At 28.7% G+C, this 14,382-nt stretch overlaps 1 pseudogene; it reads right to left on the bottom strand.

Annotated features, from left to right (window-relative positions):
- Positions 1-5,883: 5,883 nt before the first annotated feature.
- LOC138347355 (uncharacterized) lies at positions 5,884-8,592 on the bottom strand (annotated as a pseudogene).
- Between the last annotated feature and the right edge of the window lie 5,790 nt (positions 8,593-14,382).

The raw sequence follows: 14,382 nt of genomic DNA, 5'->3' as shown, positions 1-14,382 counted from the left end.
TTTTAAAAAAAAAAAAGATTATTTAACATTAACCGAAATACCAAAAAACTAAAATAATATGTACCGAAAATCGAATCGAAATACCAAAAAATATAAAAAAATAAATCGAATACCGAATCGAAAACTGCAATACCGAAACCGAAATATTAAAAAAATTCGATTCAACTCGGTATTTCGATTTTTTGTTGTTTAGACCGACCCCTAATTAACTCATTAAGAATGATTATACCCTTTAATTTGTATATATAGTAAAAAGTTTAGAAAGTTAGAAACCCTAAAATGTTACAACGCTAAAGAATAGGGTGCATCAAGCCTCATATTTTTGCTTAATTAATTTTTTAAAGAATGCATCGAAATTGGGCAATTCAATTAAGCGTTAGGGAAAAATTTCGTAGTAAAACAATAAAAGTTTCAAGTTAATTTCATTACACAATGAATCTTGAGAAAATTCAATTAGCTGAAAGTTTTTTAGTGACAGATTATCTAAGGTTTACGATTAATTTTCTAGCTAATTTCATATTTTCTAGCCGCAGTTATTAAATGTTGAATTTGAGAGTCATGTTTTGATATATATTTGCTTCTTATAGACAAATTCAACGATAAAATCTTTTGTATTTTGCCTTTTTTCAATTGACTTTATTTTTTAACTGATAAGTCGATCAATAATCACTGCAGATTTGCTCGACTCTAATAACTTTTGTTCAAATCATGCATATATATTCACAACTTATTAAATATGAATGCACATTAAATTTAGAATTTAATTATTATTTCTCGAAGTTAGTTATTCTAGTTACAATTCAAAACTGCAAAAATTGAAATTCTGATTCACACTTTGGCTAAATTCAAACCAAACCAACAGTTATTTTATTAATTGATATATCAAATTAATATATTTAAAAATTGATAGTCAATAAATCAAATCATTAAATACAAATATTCAATCGAACCACCTAATAAAAATTCTAGAGTAAAAACCCTTACTATTGCCTTAACAATTTTGCAAAATTATGAAGTTCAAATTATAATAGGTGACACATGTCAATTTTCTAGATGCTCTTGCAATATCTTTGGTCCTTATTTAAGGAGTGGAATAATTTTACTTTAATTTTGAGCACAAATCGCTACTTTCGGAAAGAAAAGAGAATTTTGCATCTCTAGGAACAAATAAAACTATCTATTTTTTTTTCCTTATAATAACATAAAAGTAAAAGAAAGTTTGAAAAGTACATAGTACTTCATTTGATAAGACTAGACTTTCTCAACTATTTGGGATAATTTCTTACGGATTTATTCGGTCTATCTAACTTATAAAATATTTTATTTTATTTTGCGCATACCTCTAAGAAAAATAAATGATATAAAAATAAATAATTGTTCATTTTTATTAAATTTAGTTAAGAATAAAGTAATACTATATAGATTAAGTAATAAAAAATATATTTTTATTTGGTATTTTAATATTAGCACTTGTGTTGATTAAATTTATATTTATATTTATACTTTATAGAAAAAATTACTAAACTACACTACATTAATTTATCTAATTCCATTAATTTCCTACTAATTTATTAAATTTCAAAAATTTCTTTTTTATCACCCAATGATACTAATTAACTTTACACGTTGGAAATTTAAAAAGTTAAATTAACCAATCCAAAGTTAGAAGTTACCGTCCCAAGTAAAAATTATATCTGGTGTTCGTGTTTCTCCAAATTCATTCAATGAAAAAAACAAGTTTGGGCAGTTCAGAAATTGATGATTTGAAGAAGTTCATTAAGTCTTATGTAAGTAATCAAGTAATTTAAACTCTTATATGTTTTACTGTTACTATTTATTATATGTTAATTTTGATTATAGGTTGACAAATTATTTGGAGATCTTGATAGTAAAGTTGAAGCTCTTGAGGCATTAATAAAGAGTAATCATTTAGAATTGTTGAAAGCTGTTGGTGCGAGAGAAAACAAATTTGAGAAGGTGATATTTTAATTTTTTTTTAAATTCTTTCTGATTTTTTAAGTGATGTTGATTTTCAAAAAACATTGAAGGATGCAGGAGGAGTCTCAGCGCAACACATGATGGATGATTTTGTGGCAAAAGACAATGTTGGTACACAATTCAATTCTGGTAACTCTGATGAACCAACTGTTTCACATAAGCATAAGGATTGTGCAACTGTAAATGATGATGCTGAAAAATGTTGATGCTGTTGGAAAACAAAAGATTTCTTCTGAACATGTAACAAAGGTATTTAAGTATATTATACTTAATTTATTAAATGATACCTTAATATTTTTGTGCATTAAAATTTTTAATAAAGTACTTTTTTGTATGCTTGATACTCTAATCTATCAATTTTTATATGCTAATTGTGTATCATTGATTAACTAATTGTTTAGTTTTAAACTATAAAGGATGATCTAAATCATGTATTTGCTATATATTTTAATTTATGAAATTGATTACTTTATTTTTTAAGTATCACTGACTGCACAACACACATTAATAGAATAACCCTGATCATCTGACTGTTTCACCAAAGCATATGAAATTTCCTACTGTTGATGATGTTGCTGAAACTACAGAGGGGGTTGGAAAACAAAAGGGGTCTATTGAAGATGTAATGAAGTTAATTAAATATCTGATACTTAATATATTAATTGATACTTTATTATTCTGTAAAATTTTTAATAAAGTCTCATTTCAGATGTTGATACCTTATTCCATCAAGTTATCTTTGAAAACTGAATGTCATCAGCAATTGCCTAATTATTTTACAGTAAAATTATATATGAGGTTTTTAATCATGAATTTTGTTATATAAATTATCATATTAAATTAATTTATGTATTTTAAGTATCGCTGACTGCATAATATATATTAAAAGGCTAACAAATACTTTATTTTTTCACTATTATTATTTATTTTGGATCATAATGCTGACATAATTAAAAAAACAAGTTGAAAAAAATTATTATATTTTAAGTTGCATAAGTTATTGAAATTATAGTGTGTTTGTTAATTATTTGATTTCACACAGGATTCTACATCATCGGTCTCCTTCACACCAGAAAATGAAGCAGTGACAGATGCATTTGCACATGGATCACCAAGCCGGGAAATTAATGTCAACCCATTGGATGCTGTCATTCCTCTACAGCTTACCTGGAGTAATGATCTGTTATCGGACAGTCAACTACCCACCGAGCTTGGTGTCAGTGATGTTGATACTAAAACTCCTGCTCAGCGTAATAGGATGTCTTCTAAGGTTTTGCAGTCTCCCTATGTACATTCTTTTAAATCAACTGATAAGGGCAAGGATAAAATAAACGATCATATCCGTCAATTTACTCCATTTGATGATTGCCGAATCACATCTCAAGTATCGCCGAGTTTAATGCAAGAGTTTTTAGATTGGATTCAAAAGGGACTCCTTAAATCACACGCCAATAAGTAAGTTTTTATTGATAAAGTTTCTTTATAAAATCATTTTTTTAAGTAATTTAATTTTGAATTAAATTTTTTTATTATAGGAAACCTGATGATGATAAATATAGATGCAAATCTGCTAAATTTGGGTTTGATTATATGGATTTTGTTATCGCATTTTAGTTGACAAGAACTGATTTTATACCATGTCACATCCTACGAAATGTTGGACTGATCAGGTACGTTATTCATTTAAATTATTGAAATAATACAATTTATAGATCGTTCATATTATTTAGGCTTCTAATTACAAATTTATCTATACCGTTATTCAATCTATATTTATTTTTCAAAGTGTGCAGATTTTATATGGTGTTTTTTTTATATATAACATCTAGATGTAAGCTTTTACTATTTACAGAAGAAGTCAAAATCAAGAGGATTGGATTAATACAGATACACTACGGTCAACTGCTTGTTTAAGTCATACATCAACATTGTATATAATAGGTATTATTGTGCTCCTGCTGATGAATCTCTGACTACACAATAACATATTGGCCGTGGTGTTTCTATAGCTGGTTATGAAAGGTCTATAAAAGACATCATTAATGAATTTTTAATACCTGCTTCGTTACCTTGACATTTAGTTGATGAGGTTTATATTCCTGTTAATTGTGGCAAAGATTTTCATTGGGTGTTGGTTGTGGTTGTTTTGAAGAATAGTTTAATACGTGTGTATGAATCATCTGGTGGGTCAAGGAAAAGAGTGCCTTCTGAAAAGATTAATCAGTTGTAATGCTTCCAAACTATCTACATGATAGCGACTTTTTTTTATTAAAACGGATGGAATTAATTGGTTATCATTGGAGGCGTACAGAGACAAGGAAACAGGTGAACTGTTGGATCCTCAACATTCATTTACAGTTGAATATGCGCAAAAGATTATGCAACAATAAAGTGATAGCCTGTAAGTAGTTGTTAATCAATTTTTTATTGTTTGATAAAATGTTAGTTTTTAGATTTCCTTTACATTCAAATCCTTTTAATGTATCTTCATTTTTTTCAGTGATTGTGGACTGTTCGTAGCTGCTTATGCAGAATATTTGAGCGACGAAATCAAAATTCCATCTGTTGGTCTTCAGAGTGAGTATCTTCGTAATAGATACGAAACATTGTTATGCAAGTATGGCATGGACAAATTCAATGCTGGATATGTTAATCATAGCGGTGATCTAACAAGGCCAAAAGACGGGTTTTCTAAATAGGCAGAAGATGCATTGGTTGATGTTGATTAGTTAGGTTTATATTATTTTTGAACTATTATTGGAACAAAAAATTTTGTATTTCAACTTCTATTTTTCGTTCAATGTTACTAAGCATTTTCTAGTTTTAATAATTTACCTTCTATTAATTTTTTTTTAACAATATAACTGTTAAGTTATTTATTCAATAATGACACAAAGTGACACATAATTATTTAGTTAAAAGTTATTAATTATTCGATAAATAACAATACATGATACTATATTATAATCAGATACGAAGTAACAATAGAATTATTACAAATATGATTATTATTTTAGTATCAAAAAATAAAATAAGTATATCTTTATTAAATAATGCAAATTATTGTGTTCACAATATTTAGTATCGTTCAAGAGTTTGAATAATATACTTATATATATACATTTAGTTTAGTTTATATTTTTGTCAACTATTTGAATTCAATTATATTAGTTAATTAACAGTACATATAATTAATTTTTGTAAAAGTTAGTTCTACAAAATAACATATGATACCATATAAAGTATGTTCATAATATAACTGATAATATTTTAACACGCTTGTTACTAGTTTATTTAATTATACGATACTAAATAATTTATATCAGTAATATATACAATGTAAATGATGATACCATAATAAATTATTTTCAGAGTATATCTGATACTATTTTTACACAATTATACTAGTTTATACAAAATAAGTTACTCTAAAATATCGTATTTTTCGTGCAAATCAAAATGTATGTACTATATTACAATCAGATACACAAAACATGTAATATTCCACGAGTTAGCAACATAAAAAATTCAATTTGTATACCTTTATTAATTAATACAACATTATGAACATAATATATTTAGTATCGATAAGAATTACATGTCACATAATAAACTATAAATATTTGATATCAATTATTGTTTTGAATGAGATAACAAATTTTTGTTATCAGATCCATTATACGTTTACCATTTTATGTAATTGATATTAAACAAGTTATAAATTTTTACAAATTTTCAAATGTCTTTGCACGTAATATAATACAGTCAAAATTTGACATATTAAGTATCAAATCAAATTTTGAAGCTTAAATCATTCACATGTTGTTAATACATCAAATAAAAAAAGTTCACATATTATTATCAAATTAAAAATATCCAGAAAAATTATTACAAATCAAAGATACTAAAAAAATATAAATCAAGAATCTTTTGGAAAGAAGATACATGTTCTTTTATTATGACCTTGATCACAACGTCCATAACAATTCGTTTTTGTTGTTATCTTTTCATCTGGATTTTTCTTTCTCTTTTTTCTTGGTCTCCCGGACATCTTTTTGTATCTAGGTGGCAAGACCACTTCTTTCAAAACAGAATCCGGAGCTTTCCATTCTCTTTTGTCTGGCATTGGTTCTATTGAAATTGCATAAGTATTTGTTAATGCCTCGTGTTTATCATAATCAGAGCAGTAGGTGTGTACATATGTTATATTCTTCTTCTTCAAGACGGCTATTGCATGTGAACAAGGTATCTTGTCAAGTTGAAATCTTCCACATGAATAAGTTTTCCTCTCAAGACAAACAATGTATCTAATCTCACCTTCATACACTGAAAAAATAAATTCAGAAGATACAACAACCTGCAATTTTAAAAAAAAGTAGAGACAGTCAACAAGTTTTTTTTTTTCATTTTTGTTTAACAATAAAATAATAAATACAAAGCAATTATGTATCTTTTCACTTTTTGATGCTTTCAAAATTAATATTTCTTCAAATCTTCTACCCAATGTTTCTTTTGTATAAGAAGCAATTTCTCTATTTTTGCAATTCCAAGAACCAAATAGAAATCTAACTTCCTCCAAAAAATCTATAATAGGTAGTTGTCGTGCATCAACAAGGCAACGATTGATACATTCAGCTATATTTGAAGTCATCATTCTCCCACGGTTCACTGTTGCATGAGACATAGACTACCTTTCATACCCATCATATTGAAGATACTTTTAACTCTTCCATCTATTTTATCCAATTTATCCATCAATTTTTCAAATTCATCTTTTCTATAAGCCAAGCTATTGAATAAAACAAATCACTTAGAATGGTCCTGCTTCTCCTAAAGTTTGAACACACATTTTTCCAGAGGTGCCATATGCATGCAAAATGAGGAACAGTTGGACAAACAATACTCACACCTTTCTTTATGCTTTTATTTCTGTCAGATACAACACACATTTTTTCTCTCTCACCAAATGCATTCTTAAATTGTTGAAAGACCATGTCCATAAACAATTATTTTTCGTGTCAACAATTCCGTACGCCAAAGGCAATATGCAACCTTAATATATAAAAACAAAACAACATATACTAAATAACTACTTAATATTAAGAAAATTATAAAATAAATTCATAAACAACATGTCATACCTGCTCCATCGAGTGTACTAGCAAACACAAATGTACCTCGATAAGCTCCACTAAGATGTGAAGCATCAAAAACAACAACTGGCCTACAAAACTCAAATCCTCTCATCATTGGCCTTAATGATATGAAAAGATACATAAATTTGTTGTATTCAAACCTATGCATCCTTATATATGAATTTGGATACACAGTTTCAAGCATATATATGTATCTTGGCATGTTTATGTATCCATCAGCAGGTTTACCTCTTAAAAGTTTCAATGCACGCTCTTTTGCGAGCCATACTTGTTGATAAGAAATCTCAACGCCATATATTTTTCCGATATCATCAATTATATCGCTCGGAGTATGTTTTCTTTTATGATTCTCTAATTTAGGCGCTGTCACACCACTAACAAACTCAATTGTGGCTTGTACCTTGCTTAATACCCTATCCCTTAATGGACAGGTATGTTCACTATTAAAGTATCTCACCATGAATGTTTCTGAATTCTTCCTAACAGATGACTTCAATTTCCAACAACAATCATGTGAATGACAAATTAATACGTGGCTGCAATAAAAAAAACATATATTGATTATATTCTAAGGTTGACTGTTTTAATATATAAAAAATAATTTTTTTTAGAAAAAGATACTTTATTTCATTTTCACAATAGAAATTATACTTCATAATAAATATGTAACATCTTGATAGCATATTCTGTAAATTGATCAGAAATACTACATTTACTGGTTTTATCATTTAAAATGTGAAAAACATCATTACAATCAAATCATATTACACAGAAAACTACACGTAACATACAATATTGATGTATCATACTAAATATATTACAAAAATATTAACATATTAATTGAAAACATACCTTTTGTTATCAGATCTTTTAACTTTAAAGTTGAAATTATTCTTTATTTTGTAATTTTTCATTACCGCCTTCAGAGTTGACTTATCCTTATACATTTGATTCTCTTCCACAACTGAATTATTGGTGTCTGATATATATACTTATCAGCATCCATTTCTGGTATGTAATATGCGTCATCAATTGATAATTTAACAATATTGAGAGCCTTTGCGTCGATTTTTTCACCCTCAACACACATGATAGCACCTGTTGTTGCATCGAAATTTATTATCTCTTCAACACCTTTATCTGAACTATCAATGTATAAAGGATAAGTTCCGAAACCAGCCTCATGTTTCTTAATTTCTATATACAATTTTACACCCATATGAGTCCGAATACACAATGGAGACGAATTTCCTTCAACAACATATCTAATCTCTATATTTTTTTTCGATTCGTCAATACCCAACTCAGCCGCAATTGCTGAAATTAGATTCATGAACGAAATAATTTCACCAACCATTATCCCATCACTTTTGTATCGCTCATACATAAGATCACTTTCCCATATTCTAGAATGTCGCAACAATATTGAAATATTCATCTTTGAAAATTTAGAATCGGCGTTCAGAGAATTATTTTTACGCAAAATCATTTTTTTTTCAGATTCCAAATCTGAATTTTTTAATATTATGAAATTGAATAATGCAATAAATTAGTACGTTTTCTATGCAGATTTGACGGTGATCTTGTTATAAGTTAACCTAAATCATGAAAAATTTGTTACCCTTTTTTGAACCGTAACAGTTACCATTAAAAAAAATTAAAGTATCCAGCCATTTCTATTTACGTATCATTTTGTTTTATAAAGTATCTGAATTTCTAAAAAAGAAGGGATTTTTGGTAAATATTGATATTATAGGGATAAAATGTAATTTGTCATTCATAGTATGTCATTTGCCTAATTTTTACTACTTTAAAAGGTTTAGTTTTAAAGCAACGTTCAAATCCAAGACATTTGAGTAGAGCTGTCAATATGGGCTAGCCCACCCCATCCGGGTTAATCCATACAGGCTTTGACATTTTCGGGTCTGGCCGGGCTAGTTCATTTTTGGCGTGGGCCAGAAAACGACCGGCCCAACTCACAAGTACATGGGCTACAAGCTTGCCGGGCCAGCCAATTTTCTAAAAATTATATTTTTTAAATAATTATTAAATTAATTTATAAATCATAATTTTAAAATATTATCATAAATATCGACAAAACAATATTACTTGATGCTAATGTTACTACTTGTAAATCAAATTCACAAATAAAATTAGGGATAATTTCATAGATCTTCCTCCGAGTTTTTCTCTATAACACTCACCTTCCTTGTGGTGTATGATGTTACGTCTATCTCCCTTATATCCATTTTCTTGTAACCATTCTTTAAATCTATATATAGTAAAAGATAAATGAACTTCTCAACATTTTAAAAAATTGATGAAACTTTTCTTCATGTTTACCCTTCATATAAATGAAGTTTTTAGCTACTTAACATTTGCTAGGAGAATAGTTTTGAAATAATAATGAAAATATTAGTGAGTAGTCTTTCATTTATGTCGTTAAATATTTTTCTTATAGAGTGTGACAAATCTCCCTTATATATACAAGTATAGACCTAATTTTCAAATGATTTATTTCTATTCGTTGGATCATATTTCTCCTTCACTCGTGAAAATGTTTAACTAGACAAAATTTGATTGTTCTTATCGACTCTCTTTTGAGGAGTTCACTTTTATCTTCTATTTGAAGAAATTGTTGCTGAAAAATGATGGGTTATTGTAGGGGGAAAATCTACATGAATTGATAAAGATGAAATAGATATGAAGATTTAATATTTGGTGAAAATGGTGAGTCAGCTTGAATGAAGACTTTGATCTTTGTTTGATAAAAACATGTATTTGTGATGATCTATTTTTAAAATATTTGTTAATAACTTGTTTTTTATATCATATTTATTAATATAAAGAAATTAATGTAAAAAGGGTAAAATTATCAAATCTAAATTAATTTATATTTATTTTAAATAGATTTATAGAATGGTTACAAGTAAATAGAAATAAGGGAGGTAGATGTAATATCGTAAACTACAGGGGAGATCAGTGTTATAGAGCTAAATTTGGAGGGAGATTTCTGAAATTATCCCATAAAATTATCTTTATAGTATTTATTAAGTGTTTTTTCCAAGAAAAAAGTATAAATATCTAAACAAAAACTATTAACTTAATTGTTTTGAGTTTGGACATTCTTTAATTTTAAATTTTAATATTATATTATACTTTTTAATTAATTTATGTTGGCCCACGAGCCGTCCTTATCTATATTTCTCAAGCCCCACAAATCAACACGCTTATTCAGGCCGAGCTAAAAAGTCATTTTCTTAAATGGACTCCAAAATTCTTAGCTACCCCTATTAAATTTCGGGTTAGGCCAGGCCGGCCCAACGGACCTAACCATATTGACGGCTCTACAGCGTAGGTGGATGGATCCTATTCCCAACCTATTGAGTTTTCTTTCTATGTATCTTTGTAGTTTATACTATTCTATATATCGCTTTGATTTTTGAGAATTGAATTTACTTCAAAATAGATGACATGCATTTTAGAAAAATAAAAGGCATATATTATTTCTTTATTTTTTTCAAAATACAATCGAAGAATATAATATAAATGGCAAAATGAGTTGAATTTATTATTATTTTCTTAATCCTGTTAGGATCGAAAATCAGCAGGTGTAAATGCGGAAGCTAGCAAATCAAACCTTGAAAGACTACGAGTAAGAAGACAATGAGAAATATACCAAAATACACAAAGATTTAACGTGGTTCGATCAATCGACCTACATCCACAAAGGAGATGAGCAATCCACTATAAATATGAAAGTACAAATTACAGAGAGAAACAACCTCAACCAATTCACTCGAAATACAGGGGAGGTTCACACAAGTGATAACGTATCAAGCTTGTGATCCATAATTTCTCCCTCTAACCAAAACTCTCAAAGCCTTTAAGACTACATTGTGAATGCTGATTAAGTTAGAAGGAACATGTTTCTATTTATAGAGTCCTAAACCTTTTCCTACTAGAAAAAGGATTAGTCAATCCAAAATCTTTTCCTAAAAGGAAAACATATTTATGGTAAGAAATCAGGCAAATAAAACCCAATAAATTTCCCCCTTGGCCTGAATTTCTGAAAAAATAAATTTGTCCATCTTCTTTACTTAATCTTCAACAACTTGCTTCTCCTCTCCATAATCTCCTTTGTAAAATTTATGTCTCAACACAGAGAACCTCTCTGAAATAATTTCTCCAACAAAATCTTCATTACTGTCAAAAAGGTTGCGGCTAGAACTACACCCATCAAGATAAACACCTCTTTCTAACTTAGTTCAATCATCGATTATTGAACCACTGAACCAGACTTCATAATTGAATCTGGCTCCGATACCACTTGCTGGACCGAAAATAAGCAAGTGTAAATACGGAAGTTAGCAAAGCAAACCTTGAAAGACTACGAGTAAGAAGACACCGAGAAATATACCAAAAGACACAAAGATTTAACGTGGTTCGGTCAATCGACCTACATCCACAAAGGAGATGAGCAATCCACTATAAATATGAGAGTACAAAATACAGAGAGAAATAACCGCAACCGATTCACTCGAAATACATGGGAGGTTCACACAAGTGATAACGTATCAAACTTGTGACCCATAAATTCTCCCTCTAACCAAAACTCTTAAAGTCTTTAAGACTACATTGTGAATGCTGATTAAGTTAGAAGGAACATGTTTCTATTTATAGAGTCCTAAACCTTTTCCTACTAGAAAAAGGATTAGTCAATCCAAAATCTTTTCCTAAAAGGAAAACATATTTATGGTAAGAAATCAGGCAAATAAAACCCAATAAATTTCTCCCTTGGCCTGAATTTCTGAAAAAATAAATTTGTCCATCTTCTTTACTTAATCTTCAACAACTTGCTTCTCCTCTCCATAATCTCCTTTGTAAAATTTATGTCTCAACACAGAGAACCTCTCTGAAATAATTTCTCCAACAAAATCTTCATTACTGTCAAAAAGGTTGCGGCTAGAACTACACCCATCAAGATAAACACCTCTTTCTAACTTAGTTCAATCATCGATTATCGAACCACTGAACCAGACTTCATAATTGAATCTGGCTCCGATACCACTTGCTGGATCGAAAATAAGCAAGTGTAAATACGGAAGTTAGCAAAGCAAACCTTGAAAGACTACGAGTAAGAAGACACCGAGAAATATACCAAAAGACACAAAGATTTAACGTGGTTCGGTCAATCGACCTACATCCACAAAGGAGATGAGCAATCCACTATAAATATGAGAGTACAAAATACAGAGAGAAATAACCGCAACCGATTCACTCGAAATACATGGGAGGTTCACACAAGTGATAACGTATCAAACTTGTGACCCATAAATTCTCCCTCTAACCAAAACTCTCAAAGCCTTTAAGACTACATTGTGAATGCGTATTAAGTTAGAAGAAACATATCTCTATTTATAGAGTCCTAAACCTTTTCCTACTATAAAAAAGATTAGTCAATCTAAAACTTTTTCCTAAAAGGAAAACCTATTTATGGTAAGAAATCAGGACAAATAAAATCCAACAAATCCAACGTTTTTTCCTTTTAATGAATTGGATATTCAATCACTAAATGTTGAATTAGATACATATCAACTTATATTTTATATCATAAAATATGGATTATCCACGACTATCAATTAATTTTACTCCCCTTAAAGTATGTAACAGTATATGAACTTGTAAAAAGTACACCAATTAAGGGTATGTTTGGTATAAAGAAGAAATATTTTGAAAAGTATTTTCTAATTTTCTCATATGTATAGTTGTCTTAAATATTTTGAAAAATATTTTCCACATAGACTTATTTTTCACTATTTTAATGAAAATATGTTTTTCATACATAAGTTAATTAAAAAATTTCTTCAAAACTTTTTTAAACTTCACTATCCTAAACACAGGTTCTGACTTATGACCCCGTCCTGAGATCGACTTGGACTTGGGATTCAACTCCCGACTATGACCAAACCCGGGACGCAAAATCCAACTTCCAACTACGACTCTGGCTTCGACCATTCACTTTATACAGATATTAATCCTAATTATTTACAATTTGATCTTTATGTCAATTATTTTTTATAGGTTTAAATTTGAATCATCCTATTTAATCATTAAGTGCACTTTTTTTAATGTTACAACCACTTAATTAGCTTGTACATCTGAATGATTAAAAGATTGGTAACAAGTTTTATGTGTCATTTGTTTGTATGTGATGGAGGGTCTTATGCACCATTTGTTTGAACCTAAGTACTCCATTAAATATATTTATTTTTATTAAGATTTAAGCACTTATTTGATCGTTAAGATCTTGAACAAACTCTTAATATCACTAAAATGTAGTTAGTGTTGATAATTTCCACCACCATATTTTATTCATAATCATATGTTATGATCAACAATCATCTCTGCCATTATAATCACCACTATCAATAATACTATGACCAACTACTTCTGTCATCACAATCATGAACTATTGTTGTCAACTTTTATTGTCAGTTCTACCACATCTACAACCTTCCTCATCATAATTATATCTATTGTTACCACTGTTAACCACTATTACCTTGACAACCACCTCTGCAACAAGCTAAGTATTGAAATATCATTATCATACCTACCATCTACATCATTTTGATTATATTTACTGCTACCACTATTGTCATCACTATTACCACCACCGCCACTATCAGCTACTACTTTCACTACGTTCAAACTTTACAATCAACCACATTCATAATCAACTAGCATCGATGTCAATTACTACCAAGATATCATCTACTAGCACACATTTTTGAACTACCACTATTAATATCATCAGCTACTAACATCAATTAATTATTTTATTTTCACAACCACCACCTTCATGACATTTATTACAACATCAACTATCTCTATCATCACAGTAACCTTCTTCAAATATCGCTATATATATATATATATATATATATATATATATATATATATATATATATATTTGAGATATTGTATTAAATTAATTTAGTATGCAATGCTTATTTATTTATAAATAAAGATAAATGGTATACATTGAAATGTTGAAAAAAATAAACAACCTTCATACAATATTTTACTATTGAAATGTATATTTATACTGACACATCTAAAATTTGTGGTAAAATTCAGATTTTAATCTTTGATGAAACAAATAAGGTCTAAGACTTTGTTACGGAATTCATTCTGACTCATTAAGTGGTTGTAACATTAAAAC

The sequence above is a fragment of the Solanum lycopersicum genome, chromosome 3 (genome assembly GCF_036512215.1).
Source record: "Solanum lycopersicum chromosome 3, SLM_r2.1".
Classification (NCBI taxonomy): domain Eukaryota; kingdom Viridiplantae; phylum Streptophyta; class Magnoliopsida; order Solanales; family Solanaceae; genus Solanum; species Solanum lycopersicum.
Note: the sequence above shows the minus strand (reverse complement) of the source record. Positions and strands in the feature narration are given on the sequence as shown.